This window comes from Ambystoma mexicanum, chromosome 10 (genome assembly GCF_040938575.1).
Source record: "Ambystoma mexicanum isolate Mex_15411 chromosome 10, UKY_AmexF1_1, whole genome shotgun sequence".
Lineage (NCBI taxonomy): Eukaryota > Metazoa > Chordata > Amphibia > Caudata > Ambystomatidae > Ambystoma > Ambystoma mexicanum.
In genome coordinates, this window is record NC_090932.1 from 840,061,588 (window position 1) to 840,080,087 (window position 18,500).

Below are 18,500 nucleotides of genomic sequence, written 5' to 3' on the forward strand. Positions count from 1 at the left end.
ATCTCTGCAGTCTGTTTGCCCAACTGTTGATTTGAATTAACCTATTGTCCTTGCACCTGCCCAACTGTTAATCTAGGAACTAACATATTGCTTTACTGCCCTACATTGTCACCCCCTGGAGTAGACGCCTACATATACTCATCGCTGCTAAGTCCTCACTCAGCCTACTATATGCATCGTCCTTCATACTATCCCCTCAAGCAGCACAAGCTAGTCCCCAGACAAATCACTATGTCCTCCTTCCACAGAGCCACGTTGGCCTTGGCCTCATTCCTGCCTCTAGTTTGACCAGTCTCACCAACACACCTTTTGCCATTGTTACCCACCACACCTAAACTTAATCCAATTATTAAAGCGTGTCCTAACTTGGCCAACACTGACCCACTCAGCCCCCTCGAATGGTTACACCGTGTTGCCACACATCCTACACCACTCATCCCACTCCCAGTCCACAGTCGCAACGAAAGGCTAGGCTCTCGCTTCCCTAACCACAAAGGCACCAGCAAACCCAAAAACCCTCCTCTCAACACCAGTTGCACTACAGCCCAGCCCTCCCCACCGAAACACACCCCCAGAACCATTGATCCAATCTCCCTGCCACCAGCCTCCAATATCAAAGGAGCCCTCATCATCGCACATTCCATTGTAGCCCATGCCCCAGAGATCGCTGACATCTTTATCTTAAACATCCTAGATTTCCTGGCTGTTACAGAGACATGGCTTCATCAGGCTGCAGGTCCTGCACTATCCCTAGCACTACCGGAAGGATATACCATTATCAGAGCCGACAGAACCACAAGCAAAGGTGGCAGAGTGGCCTTCATTGCAAAATCTCACCTAGCACTCAGAGCCATGCCACATAACAGCTTTCCATCTGCAGAACTCATATCAGCAAAATTAACTCTATCACCCTCCCACACAATATGCATGCATCATGTCTATTGGCCCTCCTTTGAGGACGACATATTGGACCTCCTCTCCACACACAGCAAACTCAGTTCCAAAACTATCCTGTTAGGAGACTTAAACCTGGGCCTCCGGGATCCCAACGACCATCACGCCCTGGCCGTTGACAATACTATCTCCAATCAAGGCTTTATACATAGAATTACAACACCCACTCATACCAAAGGTAGAACATTAGATTGGGTCTCTGACCTTAATTGTTCCATCTCCATTACCCAAAACGAACCCGTTGCCTGGTCAGATCATCACTTTATCCTGTTCTCCATCCCTGCAGCCTCATCGGCTAAAACCACTTTAGCACCCCCCTCGCTATCCAGAAATTGTCATGATATCACCCTAGACAGTCTCCAGCCCCTCATTAGAGATATCCTTAATGAGACAACATTCAACAATCTCGCCCCTCATAACTTGGTTGACCTTTACAATAGCACTCTCAAATCTGCTCTTGATATTGCAGCCCCTCCCAAACTCAGGAAAAACATACCATTGGCACACCTTGACAAATGGTTCACCCCCAAACTAAAAACTCTCAGAAACATAAAAAGAACAGCAGAATCCACCTGGCGCAAAGCACCCTCCATTCCTAATAAAACTGCATTTATGTCAGCATCCACCATCTACAAAGGGGTCATCCTTGCTGCTAAAAAAGACACCTATGATTCCAGAATCCAGAATGCCAAAGGCACTCTTTAACATACTAAAAGAGCTTGAATCCCCTGCACCTCCCGCACAAGACTGCAACAAAACGTAGACTGGTGCACAAAAATCCAGCCAGTCCTTGCAGATAAAATCACACTACTCCAAAACAAAATCAAAGCTAAAAAGGCAAGCCTCACGGGCTCCCAGCCCATCCTCCCTAATTCAAATAACACGTCTCACCCCTGCACCCATTTCTCCTTCTCACAAGTAACTCCTAAGGAAGTTGAAGACATCATAAAAAGCTTAAAACCTTCTCATTGCCAAAGCGATGTCTGCCCTGCCGCAATCATCAAGGATGGAGCTAAAAACCTAGCCCCTTTCATCAACTCCTGGATAAACTCTTCATTCGCTTCAAATCAGGTACCGAACAACCTCAAGGAAGCCTGGGTCATGCCATTACTAAAAAAAAACAACCTCGACCCGAATGTCCCCACCAACTACAGGCCCATCACCACCGTCCCATTCCTCCTAAAGATTCCTGACTCCTCTTTCATCATTGATGGCAATGTAATCAACGTCTCTAAAGAGATAAAAACACTGGGGGGTCTACCTCGACTCAACCCTCTCCCTTAAAAAACACGTCAATAGTGTTGCATCCTCTACGGCCTACACTAGTAAACTAATATACAGCTGTAAATCTTACCTTTCCACAAGCAGGTGCCTAACACTAGCCAGAGCTCTTGCTCTATCTAAAATCGATTACTGCAATACACTCTTCCTCAGCTCCTCAGAACACAACCTAAACAAACTCCAGGTACTCCAGAATAATTCTCTGAGAGCTGAACTTAGTCTCCCGAGATCATGCCACATATCCTCTCACAGAAGTAACACCAATTGGCAACCTATATGAGATAGAATCACTCTTCGCACCTTGGCCATCACATACAAATGTCTAACTAACTCTGCCCCGAAATACTTGGCAGAGAAAATCTGCATTCACCAACCTATGCATACCACCAGATCTTCACAGTCCCTCAATTTAGTGGTCCCAAGATACAATCTAAAAGCAGCAGGAGGAGCTTGTTTCCTAGCTCAAGCAGCCAAACACTGGAATTCTTTACCCACCACCCTCAGACATGAACCCTCATTCCTCACCTTTAAAGCCAGTATAAAAAACTGGCGGAGTACGAAGCCTCCACAGTAGTAGCACTTACCATCCTAACCATCACCTGAGACACCTGGGCCCAGCCTCTGCAGTTTACCACTGTACATTCTGCCTTGTATTTTATTACTTGACCCACCTGTAATCAGGGTCCTTTTGTTGATGATAATCTGTTTGCCTGACCTGACCTTGTCTATGTCTGGCGTGTGAAGAAAGGGGGAGAAATTGGGTTTACGTTTTTCTAACGTGTCTACCAGACCCTATCTAGGATTGATTATGTTTGGGTGTCAGCAGCTCTCCTGGGAGAGGTGGAAGAGGCAAAGCTGGAACCTGTATCGCTATCTGACCATGCACCCCTGATAGATAATATATAAAGATGGGAACCATGCAGAGGGTTGTGGGCCTGGTTAGTCCCCTGGGAAATCCTGACAGATGAGCTGGTGGTGGAGTTGTTGGGAGATAAGATAGATGGGTATTTTGCAGAAGACAACCAAGAAACGGCCCAAGAAGGGATCTGTGAGGTATTCAAAGCGGTAATGATGGGGGAGATCATAGATCTTCAAGCCCAAAAGCAGAAACAAAGGACAGCTATGGAAACCGATTTAGAATCCTGGTTACAAGAGACCATGCTGACCTTAAGTCTGAAAAGGTGTAAAGCTACTTATAAAAAATTGAAGGAACTCAGAGGTCAATTATAATTACTCTGATCACACAGGGCAGAACGATCCCTACTTAACACAAGGCAGTGATACTATATAAACGCAAACAGGCTCTTAGCCAGACACATGAGAAGGGCCGAAGCAACTCGTAGCATACGGCTATGAAACAGCTGGATGGGTCGATAGCTACAGATACGGAAATGATTGTGGGCTTCTTCGAAGAATTCTATCTGTCATTATATAATTTCGATAATACCGACCAACAAGAAATACAGCAATATTTACGGAAGTCCCAACCACGGAAACTGGCAACCTCTGACAGGGAGAGATTAGAGGAAGAAATCACTAGGGACGAAGTGGAAGCTGTAATTAAGGGCCTGCTGATGAACAAAACGCTTGGTCCAGACGATTTTCCAGTGTGCTTTTACCACAAAAGTTCTGTAAATAACTGAGCCCATGGTTGGCCTGCCTCTTTAACGTGATGAGCCATAATGGTTCAGTGTCCCAGTCAATGATGGAAGCGAAGATGGTGGTACTTAGCAAACCAAACAAAGACCCAATGATCTGCGGATCGTATCACCCCATTGCACTACTGAACCTGGATGTAAAAATCTACACAGGGGACCTGGTGGCCAGACTATCACCCCTTCTGATGGGTCTAGTGTGAACAGACCAAGCAGGATTTATAATGGGAAGACAAACATGGGATGACACCAGGAGGCTGGCCCACTTGATAGAGAAGGTGGAGCGCCATAGGGTTCCAGCGGTACTGATTTTACTCGACGCCGAGAAGGCCTTTGACCGGGTCGAATGGCCCTTTCTGTTTGAGACAATCGAGCAAATGGGGATGTGCCCTAAATTTGTAAACATGGGCAAGGCCAATTACAGCACTCCCATGATGCGGTTCTCAATTAACTCTCACCTGTCAGCTAAGGTACACATTTCGCGAGGGACAAGACTGGGATGCCCCTTGTACCCACTTCTTTATGCAGTCTATCTAGAGCCACTCCTAACATCTATTAGGCATAATTCAACCATAAAAGGGATATGGTTAAGAGAGGAGAAACATAAGATATCATACTTCGCCGATGATATGATGATGTCCATGACTGACCAAGAAACTGCTATACCGGCACTACTTAAGAAGCTCTCTGAAATGGAGCCGGCTGCAGGTTTGAAGATTAATATGGCTAAATCTGAGCTGCTGAGCTCGGGACTTACCAAACATCAGGCAGGGTCTCTGCCAACGTTCTCCCCGTTCAAAATGCCTAAGGGTAAAATCGCTTATCTGAGAGTGAATATAACGGAATCTATCTCAGACTTATACGGGGCAAACTACCTGGAGCTGCTCGTCAAACTCAAAGCGGACCTAGGCAGATGGACCCCCATGCGCATATCTTGGCTGGGGAGGATAGCTACAATAAAAATGACTACGCTTCCTAAACTATAAACCCACTTTCAGGCTCTTCCTGTTAAAGTTCTGCGATCCTTTTTCAAGGCAGTCAATAAACTGGTATCACACTTCATATAGCAAAACAAACACCCTAGAATAGCGCCAGGACACTCATAGCTCCTAGACTGAAGGGAAGGCTAGGGTTGCCGATATTCGCCAAATAATATGCAGTTGGCCATTTAAAGGGTCCTACGTGAATTGTTCTCAAACAACATGTCTTAGCCGGGGGTTTGGATGGACCAGGCGATAGCAGGAACTCCCTTGCAGCGACTCTTATGGCTAAAAAAGCAGGACAGGTCCCGAAGTGTAGGTTTGAGACAGATATTACTGGTAGTCTGTGATCTTTGGGATCGCCTTCTTAGGGCCAATTAACGACAATCCCATCTCTGTTTACCCCTCTGTTCTGGAACTCACAGTTCTCCCCGGGGATAAGCCACGGCTCCTTTGCAAGATGGCATGAAGTGGGTTGTACAAAGGTAGAAGATAAGATGGTGGCGGGAGAGGTTAGGTCATTCGAAGAGTGTAAACAGCAATTCGGGCTAACAGAGAAAGATAGACAGGAGTACTACCAGTAAGACATTTTTGCAACAACCAGCAATAAAAAATGCAGCGCTGAGGGGCCTGACCCCATTTGAGAAATGTATCACAACACATACAGGGGATAAACATCTGGTATCCATGCTATAGATGATCCTACGGGGGGATGGCCCAGACCGCACCTGGGCATATATGACACACTGGCAGAAGACAATCTGGGAAGAGATACCTGTAAAACACTGGGGGACCCTATGGCAGTGGTCTTCAAACTTTTTATGGCAAGGCCACCCTGAGCAAAAAATACATTTTTCAGGATCCCCCTCCCACACCCCTCTGCGTTGGTGTTATCTATTTTTTTTTATAGAGATGGCTGCAGAAAGCATGGTCCCATAATTTTGAAGGGATCTACATGATCCAACTGTGGCTGATTCTACCGCGGCCAGAAAGTTTGCATGAGAAAGGTGCGAACCACCAAAGGTTTGCACCTTTCTCATGCGAACGCACGTACATACCCACACCCCCGCCCACACCCACAACACACCCATGACATCCCCCCATCCACACCCTCAACACACCCCCCACCCACATCCAAAACATAAACAAACCCCTCTTACCTTGTTGTTCACGCTGAGTCCCTGCGGCTCCAGTTCCCTTTCACTTCCGTGATTGGGAACCGGCACCGCAGTGTCCTTTTCTTTTTTTTTTCTTTCTTTTACGGGGGCTGCAGGGGTTTCACCCGCAGCCCCCACTCACTATACTGTAAATTATAGTGAGCTGGGTGTTGTGGGGGACACCCCTGCAGCCTCCGCAGTGTTTTCCCCAAAAATGTGTTTTCTTACCTGCAATGCTACCACCAAAGGTTCAAACTTTTAGTGTTCGAAACTTTGGTGGTAGCATTTGTAGAACTTTTTGTTCATGCAACTGTTTAGATACAGTCTTTTCGTACAATACCTTTTGAAGGGATATGTTGTTGGGGAGACATTCCAAGACAGTAGGACATTCATTTCCAATACAAACATAGAAACTATGCAAGTAAGCACAACATTCTCCAGTAGGGTTTTTATTTTCTCAAAATACATTCCTATTAGTATATTCAGCAGAAGGCAATTTGATTTTACAGGGCAAGTACTAATGGGAAGAGTGGGCCTGTCTCTTTGCAGAAAGTGAGTCAATGTGTGGCTTTATTTTTGAGACCGCCACTCTGAGGTTGTCCTCCACTTGCAGACTTGTGCAGTATTTCGTTCCAATACAGCCAATGCTGAAAAGCCTGTTTCGCACAAGTAGGAAGACCCAAAGGCTAAGAGAGACTGTATGGCAGACCTTGTCAATGTAGGATACTACTGGATTACCTTTCAGCTAAAAGTCACCCACTGCAATCTTCCTTAATTCAGATGGCAGAGTGGTGCCCGACTGAACCTCAATCAGCTCCTCCTGGGCATCAAATGGAAGATGCACCACCTCCTCTGCCAGAAAAGGCTGCATCATCCAGTATATTAATCAAAGCTGGACCGTAATGTTGTTAGATGACTTGATCAGCATTCAGTGAGTAAAATAACCTTGTAAAAATAAAATGCAGCTTTGCATAACATTAAAGGAATTTTTGGATTATCAGGTACAGTGAAGGCCCCTCATATGAAAAAGTTGAAATGCCCTGGCGCCTCCAATTTGAAAAGGATGAAATGCCCTTGCCTCCCCTGGCCACTGCTGCTGCAGGAGAAATGAGGACTATGGGGCCTTTGTTCTATTCACTTGTACAGAGTCTCTACAGTCCTCATTTCTCCCCCGCTTAGAGTGGAATCAGTCTGTGGCACACAGATTGTAATGCAAAGCGCACAATTTAAGCACCAGGACAAAAAACAGAGAACAGAATACATTGCTGAGCTAAATGAATTCTAACTGGCAACATGGGGGCAATTGCTCCCCAACTACCACCCCCTCCCATCTGAAAGTAGGGCAGTATGTCACTAATGAGCCATCATTAGTGATTTCCTGCGCTGCATTCAGATGGGAGGGGCTAATCATTCCTGCAAAAGAAGGTGTGTGCAGTAATCAGGGCAGTTTCTAACCAAATGGGTGCCCAGGGCGAAACATCAGAAACATCAGAATGCGTCCTCTACCCCCATTGACTGGCACACATCACTCCCAAACTACACCTCTGTCGTGCAACAAAACCCCTCCTCAATATGATTAAATAATTGCTATATAAATAAAGCTGGTTTCATTACATTGTAATTCAAGTACTTTACATAAGAATTCTAATGTGAAAATACAGCTGTTGCTGCCCAAGTAAATGGTTTTTCTGTCACCTGCTCTTAATGAAGGCCTTGCCTGAATGCAGTTTCAAACTGTCCGTACTGGCACACTGTGCTGTGAACAGCCTGCCAGGGTCTGAGCGCACACTGACCTGGCCCTGTGCTGCAGGTGTTCTGTTCTTACCACCTCACTTGTAATTTGCAAGAGGCAATACTTGACTAACCATATGAATTATTTTCTGATACAAGGTTATCATTCCAAGATGGACAGTTTGGTACACTCGTATTGTACTCTTTCAAAATATCTCTCTAATAGTGGGAAAGGGAACAAATAGCACCAATGAGCATTCCTGTATGCGTTGCATTAAATCACAGAGCATTTCGGGACTATAACAGAGATCAGAGATCTCTAAATTTGATAAACAAGTTTGCGATAAAAGGATTGTATGTGTGAATCCCTAAATGCATAACTGATTCATGGCTTGGTGCTCACATCACGGTTCACAATACTAACCCTAACATTAAAATGTTTGTAACCATGAACCATACATGCTCATTTGGACAGTTACGTTTTGGATGCAAGTATAAAATGGCTGCAACATCAGCCACTCAAATGGGTTACAAGGGCTCTTTTGCTTCTTGTTTCTGGAGAATTTTAGAGGAGCCAGGGCTGTGTTTCAGTGTGGGCATGCCGAACTTCAAAACAGAAACATCTTTAGGGAATTATATCTACAGACAGGTCAGGATACCACACAAGAGAGACCCAATAAACAATGCACAGAAAGCTACACAGAAAGGATTGCACCTCTTTCAAACTTTAGCCTGACCAGTAATAAGTAGATTAAGTGTTTTAAAGAAAACCAGCTTCTGATGTGTGGTAAATTGCCCAAATTCCTCAGCCACTACCTCCTCACCATTACCAGGCCTCCGGGGTTATTTAGGCAAAAAAGAACAGGCCCATGCATTATCTAACCAAACTGGAATTAGGATCTCTTATTAGTGCTGGCCTGCAGCTAGTGAAAATCATGTTGTGGCAATGTTGAAAGGGTGTTTGGCCTCGTGGATTTACAATTTGAGGCAACTTCTTTGATTGCTTTATGTTTTTTAAGTGTGGGCACAGTATGGCATGTCTGTCAGAGCCACATACACAAAACAGTTTAGTGTGCTCTTGTATGGATATTGGGCACATCAGAGAAAAACAGGTATATGTGCATTTACATAAGGGAGCACCACATAGACACCATTAACCAACAGGGTGGAGACTTGTGCAGCGCACACATCATTGCTGCAGACATCACTGCATTGATTTGCCAAGGACTACTGTCTGCATGGTGACACACAAGAACTCCACTTTCCTAATCAAGGTGCCAAGTGACACTGAGTTGCTATCTGGTGTGCTTGCTATGCAGTAGCTGGCTTGTTTAGACAATTAAAATACATTTGATCCTGAGAGGATGCATTTAGTCCATGTCCCAAAGCAGCCACTAGAATACTTAAGTAAGAACATTACAGTTAACCGTTCCAGGGATGCGTCATAAAGTAAAGTAACTAAAAAGTAACATATCTTTTTTTTTTAAAGTGCTGGTGTGTCAAATAAAGAGAAACGAAAATACAGAAAATAGTTTTACACTTTTTTGTGTGGCACGTTAATTCTCTTTTACATAGGTTTGTTCAGCTAACTGATACTTGTGCTGGCCTGGTGAATAAAAGTGACCCATGTTTATTTCTTAACACTGAAATGTTAAGCATATACTGTATAAAAACAATGGCTTGTTAAATGAGCCATCACTTATAAATGTCCCTACGTGAAAGGCTGTCAACACAAAGAATAAGGGGTGCAGATTGTGTGACTCCAGAGCATCTCACATGCTGCGTTCAGAATATGCATTCTTTTGTTTGCATAGTCCGAACCCATCGCGGCCAGCCGCACATCGCAGAGCAGCTCTCATCGGCAGAGCAGGCTGCTTAATCTGTTGTCCAGCAGCTTTTCAGGCTGTGGATGCGTGCCCCCCTGGGCATGAGCCTGCGGCCCACCAGAGGGGCATGACCCACAGTTTGAATACCGCTGCCCTATGGGAACAAATACCAAAATGAACTCGATCCATACACATCAGGGAGGCATGATACAAGGTGATGGCACAGTAGCACTACACGCTGGAAAGATTACATTCAATGTACCCAGGTGTAATGCAAGAATGCTGGAGGGGCTGCTTGGGAGAGGCCATTGGAGGCGTGTATGGTAGGATTGCCGGATACTGAAGGGATTCTGGGAAGACATTAGGGGCCAGATACAACAAATGGTATGCAGACTGCCAACCTATTCCCCAAAGGAATGGACATGCTGACTCTTTGACCCTGAGTTCCAAATCCATAAGAAACCTCAGCAGAAAGCATTCATTTATTTCTTTATTTTGGCATTTCTAAAGCGTGCCAAACCCTGGTGCGTCTTGGCACCGGTTACATGAGGGCTTAGTTACGGACCTCATAGACATTGCAAAAGATACAGATAAAGTTCAGAACCATTATTGGCGTTGGTAGTACATGAAGGCTTGATTACAGCAAGGTTGCAGGCATTGTTAGTACAAAGTTCCAGGTAAGTTGTGAGAGTTCTTGGTATAGGTGGTACATGCCATGTTGAAGCAACAGTGTTTCTAGTTTGTGTGGAGCTGGAGGTGGCATGAGGTAGTGTTAAGTTAGTTTAAGGTTTTGAATGTCTTGTGAAAAAAGCCACGTTTTCAGGCCTTTACGAAAGGTCCAGTAGGAATCATCCCAATTTAAGGCTAAAGGGAGGGCATTCCAAAGTTTGGCAGCAATCACAGGGAAGCTGTTTCCCCTGCTTTCTGGCGCCTGTATCTAGGGGTGACGAGTAAGTGTGAGTAGGCTTCCACGGTGGGTCTGGCTAATTGGGCCTTGGAGAACTTTCTGGACAAGTAGGTGGGGGCAGTGTTAGAGATGCATTTATGGGTCAATGCTAATTTTTATAACGTGGTGCGTTCTCGGATTGGGAGCCAGTGGATATTGGATCTGGCTGAGGAGATGTGATCTTTTTTGGAGATGTTAAGGGCTGCTCTTAGTGCATTATTCTGAATGTTGTGCAGTTTTCTTGTGTTACAGGCATTGGTACCTGCAAATTGGGAGCTGCAGTTGTCAATCTGGATAGTTTGAGAGCTCTAGTGAAGGTGATGCAGCTGTCGGTAGACAGGAATGGTCTGCAGGCATTGATCAGTTTCGCATTGTATGCTGCTGATGTATGAGTTAACATGGCTGGTTAGCGATAGTGGGATATACTCCTAAGGTCTTTACCTCTTTGGAGAAGGTGATGAAGTTCCCGTCGATGGAGAAGAATTGGTAGGAGATATTGATTGAGTTTAGCCGAGATTGAGTGCCTACGAGGAGCAGTTCAGTTTTCCTGTCATTAAGGCAGAGGCTGTGTTGTGCCATCCAGGCCTGGATGGTAAGGTATAATTTGTTGAAAGCATTGAAATCTGTGTTATAGTTGGATATGGGTAGGAGGATTTGGATGACATCTGCGTAGTTGGTGTAGGTGGCACCAAGGTCAAAAAGGGGTTTAGTAAAGATATTTATGACTCAATTGATAGCGGCCTTGTTAGTATTGGCTAGGACATTGAAAGAAAAAAACACCCTCTACGAACAATGAATGGCTGCATAAAGTTTGGGGAATTCTGGCCATGGAGTGGGTGACATATGGGATACAAATCGAAAGAGACAAATTCCGCAAAGACTGGGCAATGGTATTGGACTTCCTTATATGCAACAATGATGTCCCCAAAACTTGAAAATACTGTACACAATGCTGACTCTAAGCCACAATTGGATATGACAAGTATGCACAGTCCTACTGCATTAGAATTCAAGCACAGGGTGGGGGGTGACTTGGGGTGGAAGGGATGACTTGGGAAGGGGGTGGGAATGTTTGTATATGTTGAAAATGGCAATAAAAAAATAAAAAAAAACAAGACTTCATTAAGTGATCTGATTCCTTAAAACAAAAACACATGATTCATGCCTATCCAAAAAAATAAACAATGGTGCATGGAACAGTGTGAATAATATACAGAGAGGTATCTTGTTTTCAACTAAATTGAGAGTAAATACTACATATAATATTGCTTGTATCAGCACATATAATATATGCACTCATACAATAAATTATACATTCGAATTGGAATATTCTTCATAACTCAGGACAGCACATGGCGTCCCTCATGTTTGCATTTAAAAGGGGTAAGACTATTTGTTTAATTAAAACAATTAGAACATGTAGAATCTACGCTCAGTGAAATATGTTATTTGAACCCAGTGTGGAGTGATTAGCCATGAGGAAAATTCGTAGCTTGCACCTCTCATTCCAAGCTTGCATTTTTTACCTGCAAGAACATCAGATGGAAGGGAAGGTTTGTCACACACCAAAGGAACTGGCGTGTGTGGAGCCAGTGGCGTTTGGGCGGCCATTGATCTCCCCATCACGTTTCCCATGTTGTCATCGCGACGATCTAGCTTCTGCAGTCTCGGCCGCGAGAAGCCTTTTCCGTCTGCTGTACCCGGAAGCCTACGAGTTGCAACCCATTCGCATCAGGCTTCGGGTGAAACACTGCCATTGTTTTCCTCGCTCCATTTGGATCTTCACTATGCCTTTGCTTTCCTTCCAGAGGGCATTCTGTGCCTCGCCCTCTTTCCTCCCTCTTCTCCCTCCCAGGCATTTTTTCTTTATTCTTGTCAGTCGCATATATCGTTTTGGCTATTTCTCCTTCCTCTCCTTTACTTCCTTTTGTTCGTTCAGTTTGGTACCTCTCTAATGCTATTTTATTTGTTCTTTGGTTATCTTCTTTGTTTGTCTCTGTTCCCTCTTTTTGTTCTTCAGTTTGGCTCTTGGGTCCGCTGCCTCTCTTGTCCTCTCCACTAGCTCGTGTTTACAAGCATTGGATACCTGACCACACCATCAGCACGGAAAGCAACAGCCTCTGGAAACCTTTTCTACCGTTGCCCACAGAGGGTTTTTTTGTGCTGTCAGGCTTTTTCCCTGAATTGTTTGTTCCGGAAGAGGGGCCACCCCCAGACCTCTCTGCCTTAAGGTCAGGGTGGCTTCCTTCCGGGGCAGCCCTTAGCTGCTAACTAAAAATATAAGGCTCTGTGGAAGAAGAAATGTGTGTGCCCGGTGGCTCCGAGACTTCAGGTGAGGAGGAGGGGGAGTGGTGTGACCAGGAACCGGGGACCCCCACTGCAGGCATTGACAAGATTCTACTCTAATTGTAATTCTACAAATGTGATCTATTGCCTTTCCTGTCTTTGTAATCTGCATTGCATCAGAGTTACAATTATAAACGTTTATAAAATTTGTATAAGTGAACATAAATCACATATTCACACTGGGGTGTTAAGTACAAATGTTTCTATGCACAACAACAAAAATATAGGATTGTTTTTGTTAGTATGAATATGGGTGACAGATGCACACACATTGTACTTAAATCCATTGAAAGCAGTAAGGATTTAGATATTTCAGTAAATTAATATTGGGTGAGTAACATGTTCTGCTTTTGAAGTAAATTGTTTCACTTCTGTACTATTGACATATGTCAGTTCTAAGTATGCGTTTTGATTCTATTAAACCTTTTGAATTCATGTATCTTTGAATTGATAATGACAGAAATACTTTCAGGGTTATATTGCAGATATTGTCGAGAAAATGAAATTCAAAATGAATTACCTATATTCAGTATTCGTTAGTGTGGCTGTATGCTGATGATATTTACTGATGATTATTAATATATGCTGTACATGGATTAATTAATTAGATTTTGACAAGATCAATTTGGAATTGTAAATATCATAATTATGTTATACTATTTATGAATAGAATGGAATTGACTATACTGACTTTTGAATTATGTGAGCTTTAAAATACCAAAGAGCACATTGCTGATACCAATTGCTAAGAAAAGAAAAAAATAATTATTACCCTTAATACAATGTGGATTATTCACCTTCATTCTTTCATTGAAAACATGTGTTGTTTGTGTTTTTATGATTTGTTATTATTGTGCTGACTAGGGCAATTTGCAAAAGAGAAGCAAAATCATTCTTAATGTTTTTGAAAAAATGTAATAAAACATACATTGTGTGTGCTGTGCTGGTATGCTGTGTTGCGATCGAGGAGAATCATAAAATGTAATATTGTAATGTTTCCATACTATTAGAATTAATTTCATGTTACTTTAATTTACATGCTAAGGGAATATATTCTTATTTGAATATTTGCCATATAGTATGGCAACAATAGTCCTGGGAGGATAGCTGGAAACAGGAAGACACAAAGCAACACAGGTTCGATCCCCAGGTCCGCAGTTAGAAACCTCTGGGTATTAAGCACGTTATAAATACGCAAATAAGACATATTCCGGTAATAGCACCTCGATATCCCCGGGCTGTGTGATGGCTTTAAAAATGCAAATAAATAATAATAAAATAGTTATGTCATGGTTTAATTGTTAGCCTGGGGCAGTACAATGTATGGAGGGATTAATTTATCCTATTTGTACCTTCCTATTTGATGTAGCCCCTATTGCTATGAGGTGAGGCTTTCCCAATTTGTGCACCCATCCTAATGTTGCATTTTACCTATTTATACCTGCATATCAATGTAGCCTCCCGTACCACGAGGAGAGGCCTTCCCATTTTGTGCAGCCATCCTAATATTGCACTTTACCTATTTGTGCCTGCCTATTCAATGCATTTAATAGACATGCTAAGAGAATATATTCTTTTTTAAATATTTGGCAAATAATATGGCAACAACAGCTATCTAATGATCTAATTGTTATCCTTGGGGCTGTAAAATATATGGAGTGATTCATTTGACCTATTTGTACCTGCCTGTTTGTTGTAGCCTCCATGACGATGAGGTAAGGCTTTCCCAATGTGTGCACCCATCCTAATGTTGCATTTTACCTTTTGTACCTGCAAATTGATGCAGCCCCCTATGGGATGTATTGAGCCACTCCGGTATGCTATGAGGCATCACTCTGCCAGTTATGGGGAAAGAAACAGCAACAATGGCGGCAAAACCCTTGTGCGTGCCAAAAACCTACAAAACCCATGTGCTTCAGCACACAAAAAGAGGGATGCACAACCTGCCACCCATGGTGCATGTGCGGTGGGATAGAGCACACCCTGCAAAAATGTGCCAATGGGCTCCATGGCCAGCAAACAGAGTGCAGAGAGAGAAGCAGCACTTTGCAAGTGAAACCCAAAAATGTGCCTACCAATGACATCTGCTTTGTTGCTAAAAATTCCTAAATGCCTATCCACAACACTTCTCATTCAAAATCTTGTCTGGTGCTAAAATTAAAGTATCTAATGAAACATTGATAACATACAAAGTCCCAATGTGAAGAGTAAAACATTCTTCAGACAAACTGGATTGTCTGAAAAGTGACAGCATACACCAAAATCTGGATGCAGTAGCCAGGGCTACCTGGATGACAGCTGTCAGAGGAGTACTGAGGAAACTTTAAAAGGACCTAAAACTAAAAAGTCTGCTGGATTAGCAAAGATAAAAAGGATTGTTGCCAACAAGGAATACAGCTTTTAGTTGTGTTTTTCCCACAGGTTTTAAGGCCAAGAAAGACATGTATTTATGTTTGGTGTAACAAATTTGGTTTTTGCTGGGTTTAAAAATGTATTTAGCCGAGCTGAAGCTGCAAGAACTGCAAAAGCAGGTTTTTCTCCCAGAAGGAGGGCCTTCCTCTCGGCAGAAACTCACTGGGAGGTGGTAATTGCGGGTTAGAGCAGAATCTTGTCTACAGAAGCGAAGGGACAATGACCAAGCTGCAGCCCAGGAAACTGGAAGTGTGAAGGGGGTCATAAACAGCCGCTGGAAGGAACAAGCAAGGAGGGGGATGCCCTTGATTGCGGGGAGACAAAAAGGGGCAGACCATCTGTTGTTAAACATGAACAAAGAACAAATGTTTAAAAGAATCATAACTTGCTATTCAAAATGGTGAACAATATAAAAAGGACAGTGTTGTTTATTTAATTTCTGGCTGCACGTGTGAAGAGGATGTAGTACTTTCTGACATGTTCTGGGCAGGAATGGCAATATATGTGATTTTATGCAAAATGTATTACTGTTAGAATTGTGAAAATGTACACGCATATCCTTAGTTAAACACGCACATTTGTGGAAATTTGCATAAAATTGGGAAATTGTGTTCATAGCTAAAAGGGCAAAATTCAGTAGAAAGTTGAGACAAGATTCCCACCCTTGCAAGGTTTTTGGGAATAGCTGCTACATAAAATATGGCAATTTTGTGTGTGATTTGTATAAAGGTGACCAATGTAGAAATGTACATTTAGTATCAAATCCGATTTTGAGACCAGTGGCTAAAGGGAGGTCTCTGAGGACTGTAAAGCAAATCATAAAATGTGACATCATCTTGATCCAATCACTCAAATTGCAAGGCGGAGATAAAGTGTGGTCCTATCCCAGCTCACAGGGGCAAGCTTAGCTAATCCGGCCCACACACCCCCTTTGTGATGTTATCCTATAGCATAAATAGAGACAGCTGACAACACATAGGACTCACAGATCCACTCACTTTCCTGATTCCGGCCAAGCACTCTGATCCAGCATTCTACATCCAGCTTTAATGTTCTTCCATATCCAGATGCCAAGACTCTTGCCAGCAATAGAAACTATTGATTTCCAGCAAGGCCCAAATCCTCAAATTTATTCTCTCTACCCAGTAAAGCGCTGGGTGGTGTGAAAAGCCCTTTGAACCAGTATCCTGAAATTCTCTGGCTTGCCACCACTAGACTTGCCTGAGGAACTCGCCATCCAGCTGATTCAAATACGAACAGACTAGGAGGGCAGATCCTGTGCAAATCCGGCGACCAGCATTGCTGATCCAGTACCGTGCCTGAGGTGCTGTCTTTCCTATACCAGACCAATCCTATGAGCAGAGCTGATGGTCCATTTAAAAAATGTATCCTGTGAGTATTAATAGGAAGAACTGCGGCCCATGGTATTTTATGCTTTGTCTTATCCCTATTTCAAACCCCTCCTATCTTTCTTTCAGAACCAGTAATGTTAGGAGTATCTTTCCATTGTCTTACCCCTATCTCAAACCCATCCAATCTTTACTTCAGAACCAGTTTTGTTAGAACCATCTTTGCGCTGACCCTTTTCCCATCTGAAGAAGTTGAGTTTCCTTAGCAGGCGGGTCACCCTGATCAAGTGACTGTAAGATCCCTGTGTGGTATTCACTTTTTCATAGTCATCCTCTAGTGTAAGCAAACCCATTTGTCATTTTTAAAAGTGCATTTCTGTTTTCCATTCTTGCGCCTATCTTGCAAAAACAACCTTTACTAAAACCTCTATAACTGCCTCAGTTTTTGTGATAGAAATGAAATTTCAACTCCTGCAAATCAGTGTGATTCTCCCATTATCATGAATATTGCACAATGAAAAGTTTGCCGTGATTTTAAAAATCTGAAAGGTTTACACATGTGAAATAGCTCTAAACTACTTCCAACTTGGATTTTAAGATTTCAAATGTTTTCTTTGGACTAATGCTTTGCTTGTGATTGTGTGCAACTGTTCAAAGTGGCTCCCATAAGAATTTAGAACAATTTAAGCATTTTTGCCCACATTTGGAATTTTTGCCCAGTCAATTCTAAAGACAATTGTAAAAGCCATCTGACAGCTGAAAAGTCAATTCCGTTTTTCTCTTGTGTTTTATGGGGTAAGTGGAACTGATATTCTGTTTGATTTGTGCTATTCCTGAATACCTGTTCTCTCCTCCTAACTCTTTACATTGCCTATTGGGGGTTGGGGTGTGTTGCAGGGGGAACCTCTAACCATAGTGCTATCTGATCTGAAGCAACACAAAAGTATTATTTCTGTGCTGCATTTGTTTTGTTCCTTACTTATTCCAAGTGTATTAAAGATATTCTGTGTTCTGTCACCCCACTGGTGATTGTTGTTTATCTATTAAAACATATTGTGATTAAAATACAAATACATAAATAAATATTTACCTTTGCAAACTAGCCTGATTCCTGGTTCAGTGTGTTGGGGGGTTGCAGGAGAAGAGTGTGATATGGGTGGCATATGGTTCAGAATATTGAACTTATAGACAAAAATAAATAAGACAAAAATAAATAAGGGTTTGAGTTGTGCACTACATGCTGGGCTTTGACTTGGGTGGGTGCCGGATGGATTGAAATGACTTGCACCCCGTACCATGAGGAGAGGCCTTCCCATTTTGTGCAGCCATCCTAATGTTGCACTTTACCTATTTGTGCCTGCCTATTCAATGCATTTAATAGACATGCTAAGAGAATATATTCTTTTTTAAATAGTTGGCAAATAGTATGGCAACAACAGCTATGTAATGATCTAATTGTTATGCTTGGGGAAGTAAAATATGTGGAGGGATTCATTTGACCTATTTGTACCTGCCTGTTTGATGTAGTCCCCATGACCATGAGGTAAGGCTTTCCCAATGTGTGCACCCATCCTAATGTTGCATTTTAACTTTTGTACTTGCAAATTGATGCAGCCCCCGTACCACGAGGAGAGGATTTTCCATTTTGTGCAGCCATCCTAATGTTGTAATTTACCTATGTGTACCTGCATATTTGATGTAACCCACATATCATGCAGTGAGGTTTTCCCATTTTGTGCATGCACCCTAACGTGGTATTTTACCTATTTTACCTGCATATTTGATGTAGCCCCAGCACCATGGGGTGCGACTCAGCCAAAGTTGAAATTTACTTGACAATCTGCACTTAATGTAACTAGAGCC